The following is a 21,787-nucleotide window of genomic DNA, read 5'->3' on the forward strand; positions in this document are numbered from 1 at the left end:
ATTAACTTAGTTACATTTTTCACACGGTAACTTAACTCGTAAAGAGTTCTTTTTGACGGGTAACTTCTCAATCTATGCATCTATGCTGCTCTCCTGGCTTTTGTTATAAAAGGTATGTAAAGGATAAAAAAAAACTGTATCTTCCACACAGATCTTTGCTTGTGTTACTGTGGCTTCGGAGCAGCGCTCGCCCGCAAGCCCCGTGCTGCGATGCACACCGGCAAAACTAAATGACAATCAACGTGTTACCGCAACGGTCACTTCTGCTTATCGTCTTGTGTACTTCATTGCAGTATATTTATTCCAGTAGTTTTCTTCAGGTTAGGTTAGGTTCTTAAGGTTAGGAGCAAAAAACTTCTCGAAACAGTGGCAGTGTAAAGGGTTCAGGGTAGTGGAGGGTATTATTAAATTTAAATTGGCAGATTAGTTAAATGAATTTAGAATATACTACCGCCGCAAGACAAGGAGGAGATCTATCGGAATTTTGGGGTGAGTTAACTGTAAAGCACAGGAGTGTTGACGCTCTTCTGAAGCACACGATACAGCGTTACACTCAAGTGCAAAAGCAATGGGGCAGAGTTTTAGAACTGGCCTCAGTTGTTGACTTGGTTGGGGAAAATAAAGCATATCAGTAAATTAAGGATATAGGGAGTGGTAGGCTAAAAGATAAGGAAGATGGGCTCACTAATTTTGTGACTCATCTAATCAGTCAACAATACAATTCTTCAGGAAGGTCGTCGGGGCAGTACCGCTTGCGGTGCTGTTCCGGGAAGATTTTTTCTTGATCTTTCTTCAGGAAGCCTGCCCCTGTGGCCGGCCTTCCATTTGATGTCAATACACTTCTTCCGCCTCGATGCCAATACACAGTATAAATGTTTCCAGGGCCTTTTTGCCCTTTCTGCCCTACCTTTGAAACGTCGGAGCACGCTTTTCGCAACTGTCTACTGCCGGATTTTTGGGGCACAAGGCTGAGGTGCTTTATGGCATTCCGTTCATTCGGTGGGGCACGGTCCAGTTACTGAGCTGGCTCCCAGTTCCGGTCGGCGATAGACGCCAGTTTGTACTCCTGGCGGTAGAAATAAACTACCAGGTCTGGATAGCACGCTGCATAGCTGTGCACGGTGGCCGTGCTCGCACCGCCGTTGAGGTACTGAACAGGGTCAGAGCGGGCATCCGTAGAGTGTTATACAGGGAGAGAGCAGTTCTTGGGGTTGTCCAGTTTGGTAGGCGGTGGCAAACATCAGCGACCCTCTTCGAAGAAAGCAATGGTAGGTATGTCATCCGCTTCTAATATCCTTCGTGCTGCTGTCCCACGAGCAACTCTCCGTGAGTTTTGGTTTCTTGCGAGGTGGCATCTTGCACGTACATCAATCCCAGACCTGCCGTGAGCTTGTCTTCGGGTGTTGGCGTCGCGATGGTTGTAGACTAGTGCGTTTGTTGCGTTAAAGGGAGCCAGCCAAGAGATATGGCTGGTCTTCCACCATGATGCCAATACACATATATATAAATGTTTCTGGTCCACTCTTCGGAGGCCTTTGACAGTTCTGTTCAATCAGTGCTTGGCACGACGTCTCCTCTGTCCGTCCATGAGGGAGAGCATTGTCACCTTGTTGTGCAAGGATGCTTCCAAAAAACGATTCTGCAATTTGCAATCCGATTTTGCAACGCGTCTCTCCAGTTCTTGGTACAGTTATTCCTCCTTACCAGGCCTGTGCAGTCCCTGAGCGGTCCATCACGCTTCATAGGCAGGCTCTACGAGACGCCTTGTATTGGGCCCATAGTCGGCGGCGACCTTGTGTTTTATTGTCGTTTGACCAAAGGAAGGCCTTTGATCGTGTGCTTCATGAATACATGTATCGTGTGTTGGAGGTGAGTGGGTTTGATGGCGAGATCATATCGTGGTTTCGGGCACTGTATGCTGATGCGTCAGCTTCCATTGGCGTCAATGGGGGTACCTCGGCTAACTTCCCCATAAAGGTGGGTGTCCGCCAGGGCTGCCCCCTGTCGCCGGCACTGCATGCCCTAGTGTTTAGCCCGCTTTGGGAGTCCCTCGCATCCTCGGTTGCATCCCGGATGCTTGCCCATCCAGGCACACCCGCGTTACCACTTTTCGCGTATGCAGACGACCTATCTCTCATCCGTGCTGACGAGGAAGTTATCGGGAACGTTCTCCAGGTAATCGAGAGCTACGGTAGGGTTTCTAATGCACAGATCAATAAAGAAAAAAAGATGCACTACTTTTTGTTAACCTCAATCCGTCGTGCTCCGCACCCTTTGGTATACCTGTCAAGAATGCCGTGCGCGTTCTTGGGTACGATTTCCTGCCTTCAGGAGTATATCCCAGCTCCTGGGCACGTAGTGTTCCCCCATATGCTCCATATGCGTAGTGTTCCTGTCCTCCGGGACTTGAAAGAGCTCGTACTCCCCACTACCTGCCGAGCACGTCTTGCTGCGTCTTGGTTTCTGAGCAAATATTGGTATTTAGCCAATATTTCCATCCCTCCGCGGACATCTCTTCAGGGCGCTACACTTGCAGCGTTTCAGTTTATCTGGGGGGGGGGGGGGGGTTCTGTAGAATGGGTATCAAGAGGTCGAATGTATCAGCCTCGCGTAGATGGCGGCCTATTGGTGCCCGATTTCAAAGTGAAGTGCCTTGCCTTCGTTCAGCGCGCGATCTTTCAGGGTCTCCAAGAGCAGCAGCATCCTGCTCAGGGTCTACTAACTTTTTTGTTAGGGCCCGACATTCGATTTTTTTTTTTTTTTTTTTTGTGCTGGCACACACACGCTCACGTTCCGAGTGCATGGCTCCCACCTGAAGGCATACGCTGTGGCAATGCGCAGTCTGCGAGCTTCTTTCCCGGGTGATGATGGAACATCATGGCCTGTGCGGCGCCTTTACATGGCACTTCTTGCGCTTGATCGGCCACCCCCGAACTCGACGCGTATACATAGCGTGGCGTACGACCACTGCTGGCTGGCTGGACGCACGCCGGGACTGTCTTCAGTGGCGCTTAGCGCATGACATCTTGCCGGTGCGTGAGCGTTTTTAGCGTTTTCGTGTAACGTCACCCGGCTGTCCCTTTTGCGAGTACAGGGAGTCAGCAGAGCATGCTGTTAGTTAGTTTGTTGCCGGGTGCCCTGTGGCATCGTGTTGCAGGCCTCTATAGCCTGACAGGTGTTGAGTGGAGCACCGTTCGTGGTCTGTACCCCCTCCCTGTCTCGCAGCGGGGTAGGCGGCATTTTGTGTTCTTGGTAGTCGAAATCAACTACCAAGTGTGGATTTCACGCTGTCGACGAGTGCACGCGCGGCAGAGCCACAGTGTGCCGGAGATGATTGAGCTAGTCAACGCCGGTATTCACAGAGTTCTTTGCAGGGAGCGAGCGGTGCTTGGAGCAGTTGAGCTTCACCGCCGCTGGATGACCTCTGACATTCTCTTCCGGGTGGACAATGGCAAGTTCCATTTTAACCTATGTGGTGTCCACATCCTCGTGTTGTTCTCCAAAACAGACACGTATAGCAATCTCTAAACAGCCTTAGTCGCTGGGCGAGAGTTGGTAATCAGAATGTTGTTCGAGTCTGTTTGAGATGCTGCAGGAAGCCGGCCTTCCATTTGATGCCAATACACTCTCCTTATACATATATGGCTGGCCTTCCACCATGATGTCAATACATATATATATATATATATATAAGTTCCAGAGCCTACCTCCGTAGGTAGTTCTCTTGCTTGATGACAATACACCCTTCTTGTGAGTCTACCTGCATAGGTAGCTCTCCCGCTTGATGACAATACGCTTCTTCTGGCAGTCGAAATCAACTACCAGGTGTGGATTTCTCGCTGCATTGCAGAACAAGGTGGCCGCGTCCGTACTGTAGCAGAAGTGCTACATCTTGTTCGAGCAGGGATTCGCCAAGCCCTTCGTAGAGAGAGATCTGTGCTGGCAGTTGTGCGCTTCGCAAGGCGATGGCAGACATCTTCGGTCCTCTTGGAAGATGATAGAGGTACGTATGTGCTTCACTGTTAGGCGGCCATGTGGATTGTGCCGTTGTCACGTTCGCAACTTTCCGCGAGTCTTCGATCGTTGCATGGTGACGTTCAGCACACATATTAATCTAGAGATCATATTGCTTTAGAGTTGGCATCTACGTAGTCCTAGCCTAGTCCGTGTGAAACGTTAGTGGGAACCAGCCTGTGTGGCTAGTCTTCCGCTCCGATGCCGATACATATTTCGTACCTGTGGTACTTTCTCCTGTGGTAGCTCTCCTGTGGTCGACCTTCCATTTTTATGCTAATACACTTGTAGTTTTCGTACTCGACATTCTGCTTGATGACAATACCGTCTCGTTGTTAGATGCCAATACAGCTCCAGTATGTAGGTGAGAGTTGCATTACGTGCATAAGGGCCTGCCTTCGTAGACAGTTTCCCTACTTGATGGCAATACACAAATCCCAATACTTACAAGATTTGCGCTTGTGCCATACTACAACTGGTAATACAAATACATGTGCATTCAGATCGCTTCAAGTCCCTTCGAATCCGCCTACGCGGTGGAGAGACGCAAAAGGGAGCTGGTTCTTCATACATGGATAAGGGCCGTTGCTAACGCGGCTCATGCTTGCGCTGCTGTCCCTGTGAACATTTTATCTTGAGATCATTATTGGTGACGGGGTATTTAATCTCTGCCTGTCCCGAGGGATGCTATGTACTAGCATGCAGAGTGGAGTTGCTATCCTCTCGTGCAAGGATCCGTCCAAGGATCCGTCCAGAAAACAAAGATCCGGATGCATACCGGCCTATAACTCTATTGGCATGCGACTACGAAATCCTGGCCAAGGCACATCTTTTACGTGTTTCACCGCACTTAGAAAAGATGCTATGCCCATGCCAGGCGTGTTCCGTCCCTGGCAGGTCGTCAGACTTCCACAGGATAGCGCTACGTGACGCCATCCATTGAATAATGTCTTCGACGCACTGCAGCAGTTGTGGCCTCCTTCGATCAGTCGAAGGCTAGCTGCTGGACTATCGTATCCGTTTGACGTCACGTGTCACGTGTCCGACAGGGATGCCCTCTCTCCCCCGCCTTGTATGCCATCAAACCTCTGCTCGACAGACTGTGTTCACACTCAGTTATTCTAAGGCTGCCTAATAGATGTCCACCGCCTGTGTTTGCGCACGCTGACGATGTCTCCGTCACACAACCGCGCGAGAGTTCCCTAGAGCCAGTGTTGAAAGCATTTGAAGACTATACGGTACAGTTCCTGGGGCAAGATTGAACAGATCCAAAAGTGTCGCTCTCTTTTTAAATGTTCAGCCAACCCGTGCTCCACCGTTGCAAATCCCTATAAAGCCTTAAGTTAAAATCCTAGGAGTAGTTTTTGACAGTGCAGGGGTCTCAGTTGTCAACTGGGCCCGAGTAATTGGCCGCTGTAGTGCTGTGCTGCGGCACCTGTGGTCGGCCGATTACTTTTCAGGCCCGACTGCTAGCAGCACGGTAGTACAGTCCGTTGTGGTTTTTAGCGGTTGCTTCGTCCCCACCAGTGGTAATACAAGCTGCTATCACACGACACGCGTACCGCTTTCTGTGGGGTGGATCCGTTGAATGGGTTTCTATGTAGTTTCAACTGCACGGGAGGCGACATCAGAGTGGGTTGGGAGCATCAGTCAGAAAAGTGCTTGGCACTTCAATCTCGAGTTCTCTTTGAGGCGCTCTTTGCGTCGGCACACCTGGCCTGCGCGTTAGTACAGTATTTTCTAGGATACGCCTCCAGGGGGTTCCAAAGAAGTCCCGAAATTCGTCCGAGGGAGGAAATACTCCCTGCTTATTTTGGTCCTTGTGTTGCTGTAGTGCGTCGCCTGCGCGTTCAAAACCCGTGTGAAGACATTTCCTTGTAGGACGTCTGTGATGTGGCCAGCAGCGCCAATGAAATCCTCCTGGCTGCGTATCACTACAAGCTATCTTGATGCACGGCGCGCTAGTCTCCAGTGGAAGCTGGCCCGTGGCGTCCTTCCACTTCGTGAACGTTTGCTCCGTTTTCGGATATGTCGTACGGAGAGTTGTCGTCTTGTGGCATGTCTGAGACTGCGGAACATTGTTTTTTGCGATGCCATGTTCCGCTTTTACTGTGGAACTTGGTGGCGCAAATATTTGGGCTCCCCGCAGTCGATTGGGCCACCGTAAGGTACCTGGAGCCGCTACAGGTCGTGCGCGCAGAGCCGAATCAGTTATCATTGTTGATTTCTGGAATAAACTTCTACTAAAACTAAATGAAAAGTATTCATAGGTTTGTTTCTTTTCGAGAAACTTTTTCCTCAAAGCAATCCTGCCTCAAAGCTTCTTGTCAATTCAGTCCCGCATCGCAGCCACTTTTTTTTTTCTTTATCACATTGCCGTCACCTCAAACAACTAACAAAAATATGTCTCAGCGAAGGAAAATACTTGCGTGTTTCCTAATTTCTTGCTTCATCGAAACCACATAGAGGCGCCAAAGCTTTTTTTTAAAAATACCTCTAAACTCGGAGATTAATCAAGAAAGAAAAAAGAAAGAAAAGCCAACGGGTGGCTAACAAATTCGTTCACACGACTCCGCTACCGAAGCAATAAACTGATAATATCAATATGTGCACAGCTCCTTCATCACACACAATCCGATCAAAGTTGGAGCTGTGTATCTTTTACAAGCAGGGCTGCGTCTCTTTAAGGAAAACCGGAATGAAAGAACCTCTTCTTTTGACTCTGGGCACGAAAAATGATAGCGAACTATCCAGGCAGGATGTTCCCGTTTCAAAAATGCTGCGTGTTTCTTACGTAAAGGTAGAAATCGGCTTATTCTTTTTCAAAAAGCCAAAAACATCGGTGACACGGTTGCTTTGAAGGGCCAGCGAAGCGTGAGGAACAGCGGGGCAGAATCAAAGAAAATTTCGTAAAATAAGCCGGTTATTATCCATTGAGCGGCTTTTGCATCAAGAGCGAATAAGTTTTCCTTTTCTTTTTTTTTAAACAACAGTAACAGGACACGATGATGAAAACATCTTTTGAATAATCGAGATCCCGTCGAAATGCTCGTTCTAAATAGCGGAACCGTATTGACGAACTATTTAGAGGAATGTGTGTACGCTTTGGAAGTGAAAGTTAAAGGCTTATTTTGGAGGATAATCGGGAAGCGTTTTCCATTCCAGAGTATTTCGGTATGATTTTCGAATAACAACTCGGAATAATTTGATATGTGATCTTGCGTAACAGGATGTGTAAATTATAGTATACGATTATATTGTTTACGAAAACGTCGTAAAAAAATATACGGCGTGGATTACTAGCGTTCTAGTCAAATGAAATCAACATTTTCAAAGCTAGCTGCATCAGTCGAAATTCAGCATATGCGGTTTTATTCGGAAATACGGGCTCGCTGGGTTGCTTTGGTCATGAAGGATAATCGTGTGCGGTGCAGTACGTTCCGTTAATGCAGCAGGTTGGTTATGTGCACCGTACAGCTCAACGTGAAAGCTGCAGGTAGTCGCAGAACTGAAAAAAAAAAGTGTTCCGTGTGAACTGTGTTCTTAGTGGCAGCTGTCACAGAGTTGTATTGCGTTCTCAAGGTGAACCAAAGCAGTCTAACGCAGGAGTCCTTTGTACGATATTCTTTTAACAAGTTCACCTGGAGCAACAATTATCGCAATACAATAGAAAAACATTTCAACAGTCGAGACAAATACTAGAAAACTATAAATTCAAGAACTAAGAAAACATTACATTTTAAAAATCAGTCTTCACGAAACATTCTTTATATATACACACAATTTTCACCGTACAGCATCTTTTTTTTTTTTCTTCTCCGATCACTTCCTCTAAAACTTCACCAGTCCGCACAATCAACTCAAACAAATTGACAGCTGTTTGACCATCTCATCCTACACCAACCAGTTATGATTTGCTCTACAATACTTGGCACAATAGAAGAAAGGATTCCACATTCAAAGTACTTTCCACTCGAGATAGAAACCAGCCTTCAGACCAGTTCGAAACTGCTGCCACCTTCGGCAGAGAGAAAAAATAAAATAAAAACTGAGCGAAAAAGGCTAAGAGTTCAGGTAACAGAATCAGGAAAAAGAAAAAAGAAAGAAACACAGGGCGAAAAAGGCTAAGGAGATCAGATAACAGAACCAGAAAAAGATGCAAGGAAGCTCCAGTTTCGGTGGGTTCCGTTAGTTCAGGTTGGGATATTTAAAAGAACAGCACAGACCCGAATCGTGGTTCTTAAGATAGCGTAAACTGCCGTTGGTGGCTGCGGACAGAGCGTGCGATTCATCACGTTCAGTTCAAGAACGTGCTTCCGACGCGAGATTTCGGGCATGGGTGGGCTTTGTCAGGTGCCTGAAAGAGATTCGGCCGCAGCCAAATATTGTACTAGACTCGCGCGTAAAGCGTATAGGCCGGAAGACTCTCGCAGGGAAAGCTATGCGCCGGAAATAATGCACGCTGTATAGAGTGTGCAAAGAAATGAGGTGGTGGTGTTCGAAATGCGAACGTAGCGGGTAGCTTTTAATAAATCAACTTTTAAAATGGAAAGTGTATTAAGTGTTCCTGTCAGGGCCAGTATCTGGTAAATCGTTTCCCGATACAAAAAAAAAAAAAAAAATACTGGTGCATCCATACTGGTTCTTCGTTTCTTTTCCGTTAGGGGTGTTGCTGTACCTTTTTTTTAAGTCATGTTTATAATATTCATTTTCTTCCACAGAGACTAACTTCATTGATTGGCTGGTACTTGAAGCTGTGGGGATTAGTCACTCGGTGGCATTTGTAGAAGCTAACAACTTTTTTCTTAGCTTCGGTGGTTTTGTTTGCGACCGATTGGTGCATCCAAAGATAGAGCAAAAATCCAATATCGTAGCATTTAACACTCATAAAGCCGGCACATACTGTAGACACAATACGGGCACCGCTTGTACCCTGTACCACAAGGTGGCCGACAATCCCAAGATGCAACCATGACGTGACGTTTTGTGACGTACGTGAATACGCCCTATAGGGCCGTCACGTGGTCTTTATTATATCATTGACAAAAAACCAACTTATTTTACAACTTTTTCCGCTTTCTTTCTTCTCTACTAGACCTGGAGTAGCTTGTCCAGCGGTGAGCGGGCTCACATCTCCATTTTTTTTTCTCCTACCATCATCATCATCAATATGATGACGTTTGGGGAGTTTCATCGCCAGGGGCAGACTCCGCCGCCATTGCCGGCGGTACAGTCAGCCGGCGGTAATGTGGTGAAATGGGAATGAATTGACATTTTCCCTGTATTTACCTGAGTGTATGCATTACACCGAATGCATGCATCTCTCAGGAAACCGAAGTGCTAATTATGAATAAGAGAGGGGGAAAATAGAAATACGAAAAAAAAAAAATCGGAGATTAGGGTATGTGTATCCTGTTTGCTGGGCCCAACAGATGTTATTATGGGTAGTGCAACATTTCCCACTTCTTCAACCATGCTAACATTGCCAGAATAAGGAGCATTACACTGCGCTGTGTATTCCACACTCAGTTGTCTCGCGACGTAAACCCCCAATGTGTACTCCAGGTGTTCAACCATGCAGCACTTCTCATACCCCTTTTTTTTTTTTTTTTTGAACATGTGCTTCAAATTGCACAACTGCCACTCAAGTAACTTTGCCACCAAATTAGTCAGTGACAAAAGGTATATACACTTTATCACAAATTTAATAACCTTGGCGGAAATGAGGAACTCTGAATTGCGGCAAGTTCCTGAGAGTTATGCGCCGACGTTTGCGACCACCTTCTTAACGCAATACGTATAAGCCTGTTCGTGGTTGAACCTAACATCCACATTTTCTCACTCAGACATCAGAGGAAGGCAGCAAAAAAGGTGACCCTATAGCAGCTATCTACGTCGCATCCACCCCACTTTCCACGAACACACTCAGAAGGCTGTTCTTTTTCACGGAGTGGCCTCCGTCGTAACCTAGTTAACGGGGCGTTGGGTGGTGCTTTTATGCCCCTGGATTAGCATCCTTAATTGACGGCTGGGGCACAGGCGCCTGCGAAGGCCCGGCACGAGGAACAACGGTATCGTTTTCTTTTGTTATATTTTTTTGTTTTTTTTTTCCTTCATGTGGCACCACGAAAGAGTGACACCTGTATAGTACATGTTCCAAGCACGCACGGCGATTTTGGTCCACTGGACTAGACATAATTTCTACCTTAGTACGATTGAATTATTTTCTGAGTGGGCGCAGAAGAAGAGCTAAAAAATTGATGCTGAAAGTGATGCGTAAAAGCAGAACTTCGCGGTTGCAGCATCTCGCAGAACGGTATGGTTGCATATCGTTATACACTGACGGTTGTCGTTATACCAGAACGATGCCTCGTTATACACGGAGCAATATTGTTATACCAGGAACATGTCGTGTGTTGGCAGTATTTATCCCTACTTCCACTGCGCTCTTTAAAATATCACTTCCGGCCGCATCTGTGTCGTCAAATGCGTCACACTCAGCGGGATGACGTGGCGGATCATTCGGTCGGTTGGCGATGATCATGCGTCTGGATGATTCCTTTGCTTTGTGTTCCCTGGGATGCGATTCATCACGGTAGTGGAAGGCAAGAAAAAAAGTTCAAGGTTCACCAGTATTGCAAATGAAATTATTACTTTATCTCGCTCTATCCTTACATATCATATATGTGTTTTATTGTGGTTACCTCTTCTGTTTTGTTTTTTGTATTCAAAATTTTGTATTTTTGTATTTGTAACTGTATTCAAAGCTCGGCCCAGTCATTTTTTCATGTGTTGACTGTCCTTTATCTATCTGTCTTCATGGATGACGAGCGATGAGATAGCCACTCTGACTTCGTCGTGACTTACGTCCCCATTTTTTTCCTTCCTCTATCACATTACATCACATCACATCACATCACGAGCGATAAGCGTGATCCCTTTATCAACACTAGATGGGTTGAACGCTCAAAAGCTAATCGACGAAAAAGTGGTGATTAGCGTTTTAATCGGCAAATTTCACTTCGTGACGAAGACATTCAGAGGTAACAATGAACTTCATGAGGGAAAACGTTACTTGGTGTGCTGTGTAGCGCTACTGCTCAAGGTAGTTATTTTTTATTTACATTATTTCATTTCCTAAGCCACGTTTTTTTTAACATACGGCCCATCCCTCTTCCTCATAATATCCTCGCCATTCTTCGCGGTTTGTGATGCATTTGCATTGTTTTTTTATATCAAAAACATAAAAGAGCAACGCAACCGCACCGCGCGAAAAAGATAAGAATATGTGAAACTTTATTTTCTCCCGAACACGACGTAGATAAAAATAGAGCACATTGATTCGCTTTCTTGACAGAATCTCATTCTCCTAACGGTACTACTTGACAGCATTCTCTCACTCTACCTGCAAACGCGATATGATTATCCTTCTCCCAATCCACTGATCAGACACCCTTCTTGTCTCTTGCAGGCGCGTCGCATTCTCCGCAAGCATTCCACATGTCACGGCGGTAAGTGCGGGAAAGGTTTTTGCTTTTTTAGACGACTCAGTGGCCTATACGAAGCCTTTAGAGACCAAAAGCAGCTCCGGCCACCGGTTGCGGTCTTCGATGTGCGGGGGAGTGGGGAGAGGCGTTACGCTCCATTAGGGCGAACAACATCCCGTCGGAATTCCGCTTCCTCTCACCGTAGGGGGGCGCCAGTGTTGCTTCCGAGGTTAAGGTGAATTTCCGCCTTTTGTTTTCGACAGCCCTTGACATGTTACGTATCATTGGCTTCGTGCTGTCCGCAGGAAGGAAATACGAAAGCAAGGCACGTCCAGCATGCGTGCCCTGTGAACCGGGGAGTAGGTCTCAAATGTTTATATTTTTCGACTCTGGTACTCGGATAAGGTGGCAGATAACGCTAGACATTGAACAGGGGGTGTTGGTCGTTTAATGATGACTATAGCGACCGTGGTATCATTGGGATCTGTTATTGGTATGGATTCTCGTTTACGGCGATTAAATATTTTCCTCCGTGTTACGAGGTAGGGCCTGTTATCTCATGACGTTATAAGCCAATTCATACTGCAACGTAATTTGACTGCCGCGTTTCAGGAGGTCTCAAGAATTATAGTCGCCGAATGCGAGAAACCATAGCTATGTGTGGAGGGTGTGCTCGTGTGTTTTGGGCAAACTTGAGTGGAACGCAGACAGCTGCGCATCATAAAAAAGTTTCAATGTTCTATTTAAAAAAAAAAAACGAAAGAAAATAAAGATGAAAATGTTCGTAGGTCCTATCTTTGTAGATGTTTTTTCCATATTTCATTATTCACTGCCAGTTCACTATCATACGCGAGAAATACGGCGCCCATCTCGAAATGTGTACTTGCCTGACTTACATGGAATGAGGCTTCACCCATCTCATTGGTGAAGCATCCCATGTAGTCGTCATCACCGATTTTTTGTTGTTGTTCTCTGCTTGCAAATGTATACATGGTTCGGTCAAGTGAAGCATGTCAAATTAAATTACCGGGAGAGCGCACTTGATTTTACTTCATAAATCAACTCAATTTTTGATTTCATTTTGCGCACATGTCGTAGATACACGTAGTTAATTACACGCTATAGCACGTTCTACGCGCAGGCGTCTTTTGAGCTTGCAGTAAATAAAATCTAGTTTACCCGTTACATTTCACCTTGTCGGGTGTTGATATAACATTCAGTGGCTTTTCATGCTATCAATCACACCTGAATAAAACCCACCCATTCCTCACATTCCTGACCCTTCCCTTCAGCAGCACTTCAAAACTCGCAACTTTTTCATCGCAACCATCCCGAACTCCTTATTAATCCCTTCGACAACCAGCGTTACCGCTTCGCTCCCAAGTATCACTCCGGCGTCATTCGTTTCTGACGTAGTCTCTCTCTCTCTCTCTCAATACAACAACAACAGCAACAACAACGCAAACCTAGGAGACGAAGCGGACAAATCTTTGCTGCGGAATTCCTTCTTCGAGGAGGAAGGGGAGAGGAGGGGAAGTAGAAACAAAATGGGAAGGAGAAGGACAATCATCCCTTGCATCCCCTTCTCCATCCTCATCCCGGTTTTACCTGCACAGGTGAAACAGTCACCTGTGCCCTCCCTCACCCGCTCGCCCCCATCCCTCTCGCGGATAAGTGAGGAACCAATGAGAATGGAGCTACCGCAGCGCCACCGCAGCGCTGCCCTGCCCCGATGAGAACGCGTCGGTGGGCGAAGGCATCTTGTGACGCCAGGCGTCGTGTTTGTCTCCGGTTTTTGCGGTCGTTTTGGACGTTTGAAGAGGCCCGCTGGACGTCCTGTTTGAAGTCGTGCGTTCTTTCCGCTACGCCTATCAGGTCTCTCGATGAACGACCAGACCATCTGGAAGGGTGGCCGTGGAGAACGCGGTCGACTGTTCGTTGTCGTAGAAACCTGATTGGAGTAAGCTGGATGCTTCGGCGTTTGGAAACGGATGAGACAGCTCTCGCTTGGAGAGAGAAATCGGCGCTTGACGGTACGTGGATCTTTCTCTGTGCAGTGGTGAATATATTGTAGGCATAGATCTTGTGAAGTTTGTTTTTGATGAAGTTGGGCATCGGGACGAATAGCGACGCCGGGCGAGCGCTGCGATCACATGAGGTTTTCGCTTGAAGAATTCGCGGAGAAAAATATTCGATCGCTTCTGAAAGCTTGTATCACGTTGCTCCCCTTATTTAAGGCTCAATGGCGGTTCCTCTGCAACTTGTTTCGTTTGGATAGGATTTGGTAGTGAGTCTCCTAAATGTTCTGAATCTGTTTGAATACGTACAAGTTGTACGATAGTGCAAGGACGTTATAAGGGATACTTGCAGTGGCTTTTTCTTGAACGCGTTAGATGCCACAGCTGGCAGAGGAAGAGAAGGTGGTCTAGACAGTTATGGGAATGGTATTGCGTTTATGAACTCCTCGTGGAATTGCCACGGACCACTGTCGCATTAGCGTAGGCCCGTTTAAGAACGTTCGTCTATAACTCATACTTATTTTGGACATCTTAAATGTTCCTTTTAGTTATTTCCCCGTTAGACGTAAACATCATCTTAAGTACTTGACGGATCTGCGATTTTAGGTTATATTTCAATTTAGCATTTCAAAATTTGCCTGGTTATCCTTGTTTAAACTAGTTTACCTCAGTTGCCTGTGCTTGGCCTCAGTATAACAAGCGTAGCTATTATCGGAGGCATAAAAAAGTGTTCAACATAGAGGGCGCTGCATGCAGTGTCCCGCATCAATATATACCTGTTCGAGCTGTCTATTAGATATGCATCACCACTGACCGTTCTGAGCTGACATTAAATACTTTTACGTCCGTGGGTGGTATATACTAGTACGCCTTTTGGAGCAAGTACACTATATTCCGACAACATTTTCATGCTACAGTCGTACTACATCGCTCTACGCGCTTGTCGTGGTTATGACGACGTGTACTGCTATCCCCACCAGATACTTTTTCTGTTCTTCTCTTCAGATGGATAATTTCTAATACTTAGCTTCATATATTTTACCTGACCTAATAGCTATCTATGAAATTAATCTTACTGGCTTTAACGACCTGCTATCGAAAATTGCACTACTAGTGTGTGTTCTTTCATTGGTAAACATTCAATAACGCAGCTGCTACCGTTTTTATAAGAGGCCTTTAAGGATACTGCCTCTATGCCTCCGCTAGTTGCAGGCACTTTAAGCACCGTTCATCTTCGGATGAGCACGCCTCCCGACAAAGCTGCTTAGCCACAGTGCATTAAACTGCGGGGGCACACCGACGGTTTACCTCGACGAATTTTCGTCTCCGCCAAACATTCTTTGCGGGTTTCCGCGTAGGGATGAAATCCATAAGGCTCTTCAGGATTAGAGTCCCGACGGCGCTAAACACCTACCGTCACTCCAAGGAAGCGCTTTAGATTCCTAGAGAGCTATACGCCATACCGCCGTATAGTTTCTGTCTTTCTTTCAAGCGAATTCTGTCCTCACGTTCGTTGTTGCGAGATGGATGGAGTACCCGGAAACGTAAGGCGATTGGAGTTAGCTCCCATTTTATTATTATTATTATTATGAGTTAAGAGTTGTTAGCCATAATCGAAGGCTTGCTACTCTTCCAGAAAAAAAAAATAAAAACAGACGCACAGACATACTTGCATCCCTTCACTGGCGCTCCTCATCTGACCGTTGCATATGGTCTAATGGTTTAAAATAAGTTCCAGATTGTGTTCCTAGCACACTACGATACGCTATAAGAAAGAAAAAGGATTAACTTCAGTCCTTTTTGGGTCTAAATACGTCGCCACGACCGTTAGTTTCTCTCGGGAGTATTTATGCGAAGTTTAGGGACTATTTGCTGTGTTAGAGACTAAGTTTCAGAGCCAAGGGACTGAAATGGGAAGTAATTGCTACGTATGGGAGGAGATGTTGTACTCTCTTCCAAATTCCCAAATACCCATTTTTCGGTAGAGTGTAGTTATCGGATGCACTAGGCGAACTCGTGAAGTATACTTAACTCTTCTCTCTGTTATTTGAATGCGCTTTGTGACGTACAAATGTTCCGGATTATACAGGATATTAGGAAGTAATCTAGCTCGCTTACTATAGGCAGTAACACAGAGCAACACTTTGTAGTTCACCTAGTCTCCGCGTTCGCGTGATCTGCATCCACACCAGCACTTCCAGAAATAAGTGTATCCGCATCGGCGAGGTTGAGTATATCCGCCGACCTCCAAAGTTGTCGCGTGTTGAGTGAGGCCAGGAGACAATTGTATTCGTAGGGAAGGATCCGCCAAAGGAAAGTTACCTCCAAGGCGGAAAAACTCTTTAGGCATTAATATGCCATCTACCTACTTCCAGTAACTTAGCAGCTCACTTCAGAGAATGCAGCGAATGACACATGATTTTGGATTCTCTTATATCGAATAGTGGCGCAGATATACGCGCGCTCCGCGGAGACGTGCGGTTTTATCCTCGTTTTGATTGATTGATTGATATAAAAAATATGGAGATGTGAGAGCCGACAAAGGCGGGTGAGGCTACTCCGGAACTCGTGTATAGAAAAGAAAGTAGAAAGACCAACCTCAAGACGCATTAAAAAATGAGAAAAGCCTAACTAACGAAAAAAAAGAAAAAGAACAAACGGGGTCCGCGTTTTATTCAAACTTGTCAGACTCAGTTGTCTCGCGACGTAAACACCCAATTATTAATCAAACTTGTCAGCTTGAAACCGCAAATCAGGATCGCAGACAGCTGTACCTACGGGACACTTGGAGGCAATATCAATGCTTCCTCGATTCTGACATCTTGCGAGATAACACTATCTCACGAAGACGAGGCTGTGTATCTACCGTTACAGTGATACCAAGGCGGAATTGTCCACGAGCATCGTATCATTTTAAAGATTAATACATTTACGCGAATAATAATAAACTAATAAATAAGACTAATTAAAACTGAATAGTTTACTCTTTGCCAGTCTCTCGCAAATACTACACAACTTTATTTGCCGAGAATGCATGCATACGGATGAAGAACTGGTCCTATAAAACAACGCCGTTCTCAATGCGTACAGTTTTGTACAGAACAAGACGTTGTTTACGGATAAATTAGATTGCCCAGCACTCCGGTCCCGTAATTACCACCCTCTTCCTATACATCGCATAAACCGTTCTTCCCAAGGCAGAAACCTTCCAATCGCCGCCAAGAGGCGTCAATTCATCACGGCAAACAGACGTTCCAAAACCGTTTCCTTTCAAAGTTGCACGCCATCAAAAAGGGCCGTTTTCCGCTAATGAAATTGATTACACGTGCCCATTCATTGCCACAACCCCTTCGAAGAGAAGAATTATTCCGAGCCCGTAATCATCGATTATCCGAGCGTGTAATTCCGTGCCCATCTCGATCTTTCCTCGTCCCTGCTAAGCACTTCCATAATTTCCGCTTCAAGACCAGCCCAGCCCAAAAGCACGCCATTGTTGTCATTTACGGCGGGCTCTACGAGCAATGCCTTTCTTTGATAAAAAAAAAAAAAATGAAAGCAATGAGCGTTAAGTTTGTTTCGGTCGGTTGGGTGGTGCCATCCTCGGAAGGATTCGAACCTAGAAACTGATGATGAGCGAGTGGACGCGTTACCAGCTGGGTCGAAGGGTATTAGAGACGAGCCCCTCTCGTGTGGACTCCCGAGCCTTCGACATCGCGAAACTGTTGTAGGTCCTCCGTCGTCCCACGAGGTGCTGAGGGCACTTGAAGACTTTCTACATACAACCGGGTTTATTGACATTCTATGACTCGCTGAATGTGTGCTGTGTGTGCACCCAGCGATTCGGACATTTTACACTCACTTGATCGAAACTTTTGAACTACATGTACTACACTCCATTGTCACCTCTGTTCTTCTCTGGTAATCATCTCTTTGTTTTCTCATCATCGCCTTATGTGTTTGTTCTTTTTGTGTGTTGTAGCTGTACTGGGGTAGCCAGTTCGAATTCGTCGAAGTTCACATCCCCCCCTTTTTTTTTTCTTTATCACATCACATCGCGTTACCAGCTGATCAAAGGCTCTCAGCGCCCTCGAGTCTTCTTTCGGAAACGGGCCCTGCGCAAAGACCTCTCTAACGCATCCACAGAGCACATGGGACTACTGTCTCAGTTCATCATCGTTCATCCTTTACTTACTTAACCTCCAACCCTTCATCACCCCTGTCCCTTCATCCCACAATGGCTAAGGTCGCTGGCTATGCCGTAGGCAATAACGACGATCCAATTTCGCCATCACCCACCGTCTACATTTAGTGTGTTAAGCTTGCAAAGAAAAGGAAACGGATGAACAGAAAGACAAAAACGGAGACAGACAGGCACACAAGAAGAAAAAAAACAGAAAAAAAAAAACAAGAAGCTACGTAAATTATATAAATCTGACTATCTGGAACTGATCGCACCTACCATCTGCGACTGCAGACTAAACTGCGGTTCCCAACGCAGTGTCAAACCTCATCACACATATATACTGACTCCACGTGTGAACCAATTTAAGAGCTATTCCCATTCCAACCCGATTATTACCCTTCCTTCCCATTTACACGTTTCTTATTCCAAATCTGGCAAGAATCACAGTCCCATGCTCCCGCTTTCTTTTCTTTTTCTTTCTTTTTTTTTTATCATTCGCCCGCCAAACCCCAGCACGGCTTTCCCTTCAAGACCTAATGCCGCCGTTGCTGAGCAAGATTCCGCGGTATAACGGCACCGTCTGAAAGGGCTTGGCTTCCACTCTGCACGCACATCCATTGCCCCGGAGCATAACAATATGGAACAGGCGGGCACGTTCGTGAAGAGAAAAATAAAAAGAAAGAAAGAAGAGAACAAGCGGATAAGGAAAAAAAAAAGGAACAAATAACGAGAGAAAATCCGCAGTAAGATGATTACCGAAAACGAATATGGCTTCTCCTTTGTTGCATCACGAGAGCCCTTCACTTTGGCCTTTTATTCTTTAAACACATTCCTTCCTTTTTTTCTTCCTCTTCTTCTTTCTACGAGAGCTGAAAAAAATTAGTTTACTTTCCCACCGATGTTTGTACGCATTTTTTTTTCCTCCTTCGTTCGTACATCGAAATACAACCGAGACATTCGTTCTTCAAATCAATCTCGAAATGTTATTCTTTCTTTTTTTTTTTTGCACTGGTCTGAGGGAGGAAAAAAAAACGACATTGTACATTTTCAAGCCGAAAGAGGAATAAAAATAATTGAAAAGCCGATAAAACCGACAAGGGATGACTGAGCGAAATTGAAAATTTGTTTCTGAAAAAATTTGCTACCGTCTCGGCTCACGCGAATATCTTGAATGCCCGCGTATTCAAATCGAGTTTTTAAGAGACACGACCAGCCCGGCCGGACCGTACCTTGCTGTTGCGCATTTTATACAGCGACTCGTACTTTATCATTGTCTCTCTTTTTGTGCCTGAACAAGCGTTCGATAAAGGAAACCTCCGATAAGGTACATGGTCCGATACTTCTATGGCATCTAGGCGGAAATATAAGAGGTTTCCATTTTCCGAGCTCCTTCCCGGATTCGCAGTACAAGACTGACGCACATCTTCAAGATCGAACAAAGTAAAAAGAAAAAGTAAAAGTGCACGAGAATCATGGCTCTTTTAGAGATACGTGGATATTCTTCCTCAAGTGGATTTGCACGAAATATGTTTTGGGTATTCCTGTTTTGTTTGTATCTCCATCCCCGCTTTCAGAAACCCATGTATTATCATGGTTGCCATTTCATACCAACGTTCGTTGTTTGTCTATTGTAGTTTATTGTTTTCGATATATATATATATATATATATATATATATATATATAAAGAAAATTTATTACATCAGCCTGATGATATGTACAGCGTAAGCAGTGAATAACAGTGGTATATACAGTGAAACCAGTTAGTAACAGAGAATGAATAACAGTGGTGTATACAGAGAAACCAGTTAATAACATACAATGAATAACAGTGGTAGATAAAAAGAGACAGCGAAGAACTGTGCATACAATGGAACAGTGAAGAGCATTACATACAATGAACCTGTGAAACTATGATCAAGAAAACCTGTACAGTGCTAAAATCGTGAAGAGACAGAACTATAAGAAGGAAAGATAAGACCAGCTTTCATTTGGTGTTTTAACACTGTGTGGAGGTGACTGGCAAGACGACTCAACAGTACGATATATGCGCGTATAACATACACAGTCATTCGATATACCTGTGCCTTCGTACTTACGTCCTTCAGCGAATAGTGCTCTGGTATACTTCGTCATACATGCATTGCCTCTAAGTAACAAATTACTAAAGGAAACGTAAATATAGAGGCGATCGCTGTGTTAACCTGTACGTAATCCATGATTGCGCAACACTTAAAATGTTTTGACACACACACAAAAAAAAAAAAAAAAAAAACAAGACGAAGAAAAACGTGAAAGAAGGGTAACCAATATCGAGTACCGAGTTTAACGTGTGCGTCTCTGAGATTCTCAGCCAGCAAAATAGATTTTTCTTCACTCTGGTTCTTCTCATCACTTCGTAGCCCGGGGCTCGTTTCATTCATTCACGATATGCGGCATTTCTTCCTTGCGATATTGCGAATCGTTTGCGGCGAATTGTTTTTCATATATTAAAGTGCTCCGTGCGCTTTACGTTGCTGTGCAGCCTCATGTATCACTCTCGTTCGGTGTAAGAGCGTTCCTATTACAGGCGGCGATTTGTACAATCGACTGACTGTTTATAGACTGACTGACTGAAAATTTGTTTCACGGCTTTTCTTATCCTGACCTACACTTCATAGCTTTGGTTTGTTATAGGTTGGCACTTTTATAGTGTACCTTGGGATAAGCGTCGACCCGTTGCGAATTAGCCCCAAGAATATGATAGAAAAATTGGGAATTGGTGGAACTTAATCTCACCACAGGCTGTGCATTCTCAGATTTCACTTGCGTTTTTCGGGAGTCTTCATAAATAAATGTCGCCACTGCTCCCCGTGAGGTTAGCCCTGGACGCAGACTAATCCCTCTGTCTTCTGCTCTTTTCTGCTTTCCTCTCCCCATCTGTCCCCCTCCATGCAGCGCTCGTTGCTCCTACAGTTGCCACGCATTTCTATAGCGATAAGCTGCTGGTTCCGCACTCATAAAGCTACAATCTCATATTATTTTTATCATATATCATATCATCAATCATATTCTTTTTAAATCCAATCCAATCCAACTGAGTTCCAGCAAGGAACTTGAAACATAAAATAGGGGAGCTCTCAGGGGAGATCTCTCCGTTGGAGAAGTCCGCGAGGTTCTGGCGTACAATTCACTTTGGTGGCCTTTAATTTAAGTTGTTAATTTTATGTTATTAGCTCAAATAATTGAAAATCATTAATAGTTACAACTGGGTTCATTCCATTAATAATGCGGCCCTACACAAAAACGTAACGTCCGAAAACGTTAGTGACATTTCTTAATGGGGTTGAGACAGGTCATCCCGGGTTGTCTCAGATAAACGTCAAAGACTGTTCTTTGCAGCGTTGTGAATCTGCGTTCAAAGTTTCACAGCGAAGGGAGTAATAGATGTGGAGAAAATGGGCGCCGCGAATACCGAAACTCTTGCAGCTATGACGTCACAGCCCTCGCCGCCTCCAGTGCGACAGAGCATGAGAAGTCACGTGCTTACGGCTGCCAATGGGAATGGGTGCACCTCTGAGCTCTTGAGACGTCTGCGCTTCACTGGGGAGTGTGTTCGAGGGCTAGTACCTCGCTAAGTACGGCACGAAGAATAGTGATTCTTTTTTTTTCTTCAGTATTCTGACATGCTGTACAATGCGTCCATGATGTAATGAACCACATTCGACAAAGTGTCCCAACCTCTTTAAGTGTCTTAAAGTGCAGAGTCTTAAAGGGCCTTCCTTGAAGACTTAAATTCTACGTCGAAAATCCCTTCTGGTTTTCACGTATCGTTCGACTGTTGTCGCTGAAGCTAGCTGTTCGTGTGATGTGTTCGTGAACTCGCACGACACGTGTTAACTTTTTAAGGTTGCGTAATGCACGGATTACTGGATGGAGAAATAGGTAGCTCCACAAATGCGGATGCGTCTACTTGATAATGTTTAAAGCTGAATGTTCAGCGACCGCTTGGGACTGAAGGAGGAATGAAGGACAAAAATTGGAATGTCACGAAGAAATAACGTAAAAAGAAAAAAAAAAAGAAAGATAAAGAAAGAGCGAACCGACT

General features: G+C 45.3%; 1 long non-coding RNA gene across 1 annotated transcript in view; it reads left to right on the forward strand.

Annotated features, from left to right (window-relative positions):
* The first annotated feature begins 13,480 nt into the window (after positions 1 to 13,480).
* The window catches only part of LOC135394883 (uncharacterized), a 62,742-nt gene continuing 54,435 nt past the window's right edge, over positions 13,481 to 21,787 (forward strand). Inside the window, exon 1 of the long non-coding RNA XR_010422978.1 lies at positions 13,481 to 13,534. This is a non-coding gene — a long non-coding RNA (uncharacterized LOC135394883). The remainder of the gene's footprint in view (positions 13,535 to 21,787) is intronic.

This window comes from Ornithodoros turicata, chromosome 5 (genome assembly GCF_037126465.1).
Source record: "Ornithodoros turicata isolate Travis chromosome 5, ASM3712646v1, whole genome shotgun sequence".
NCBI lineage: Eukaryota > Metazoa > Arthropoda > Arachnida > Ixodida > Argasidae > Ornithodoros > Ornithodoros turicata.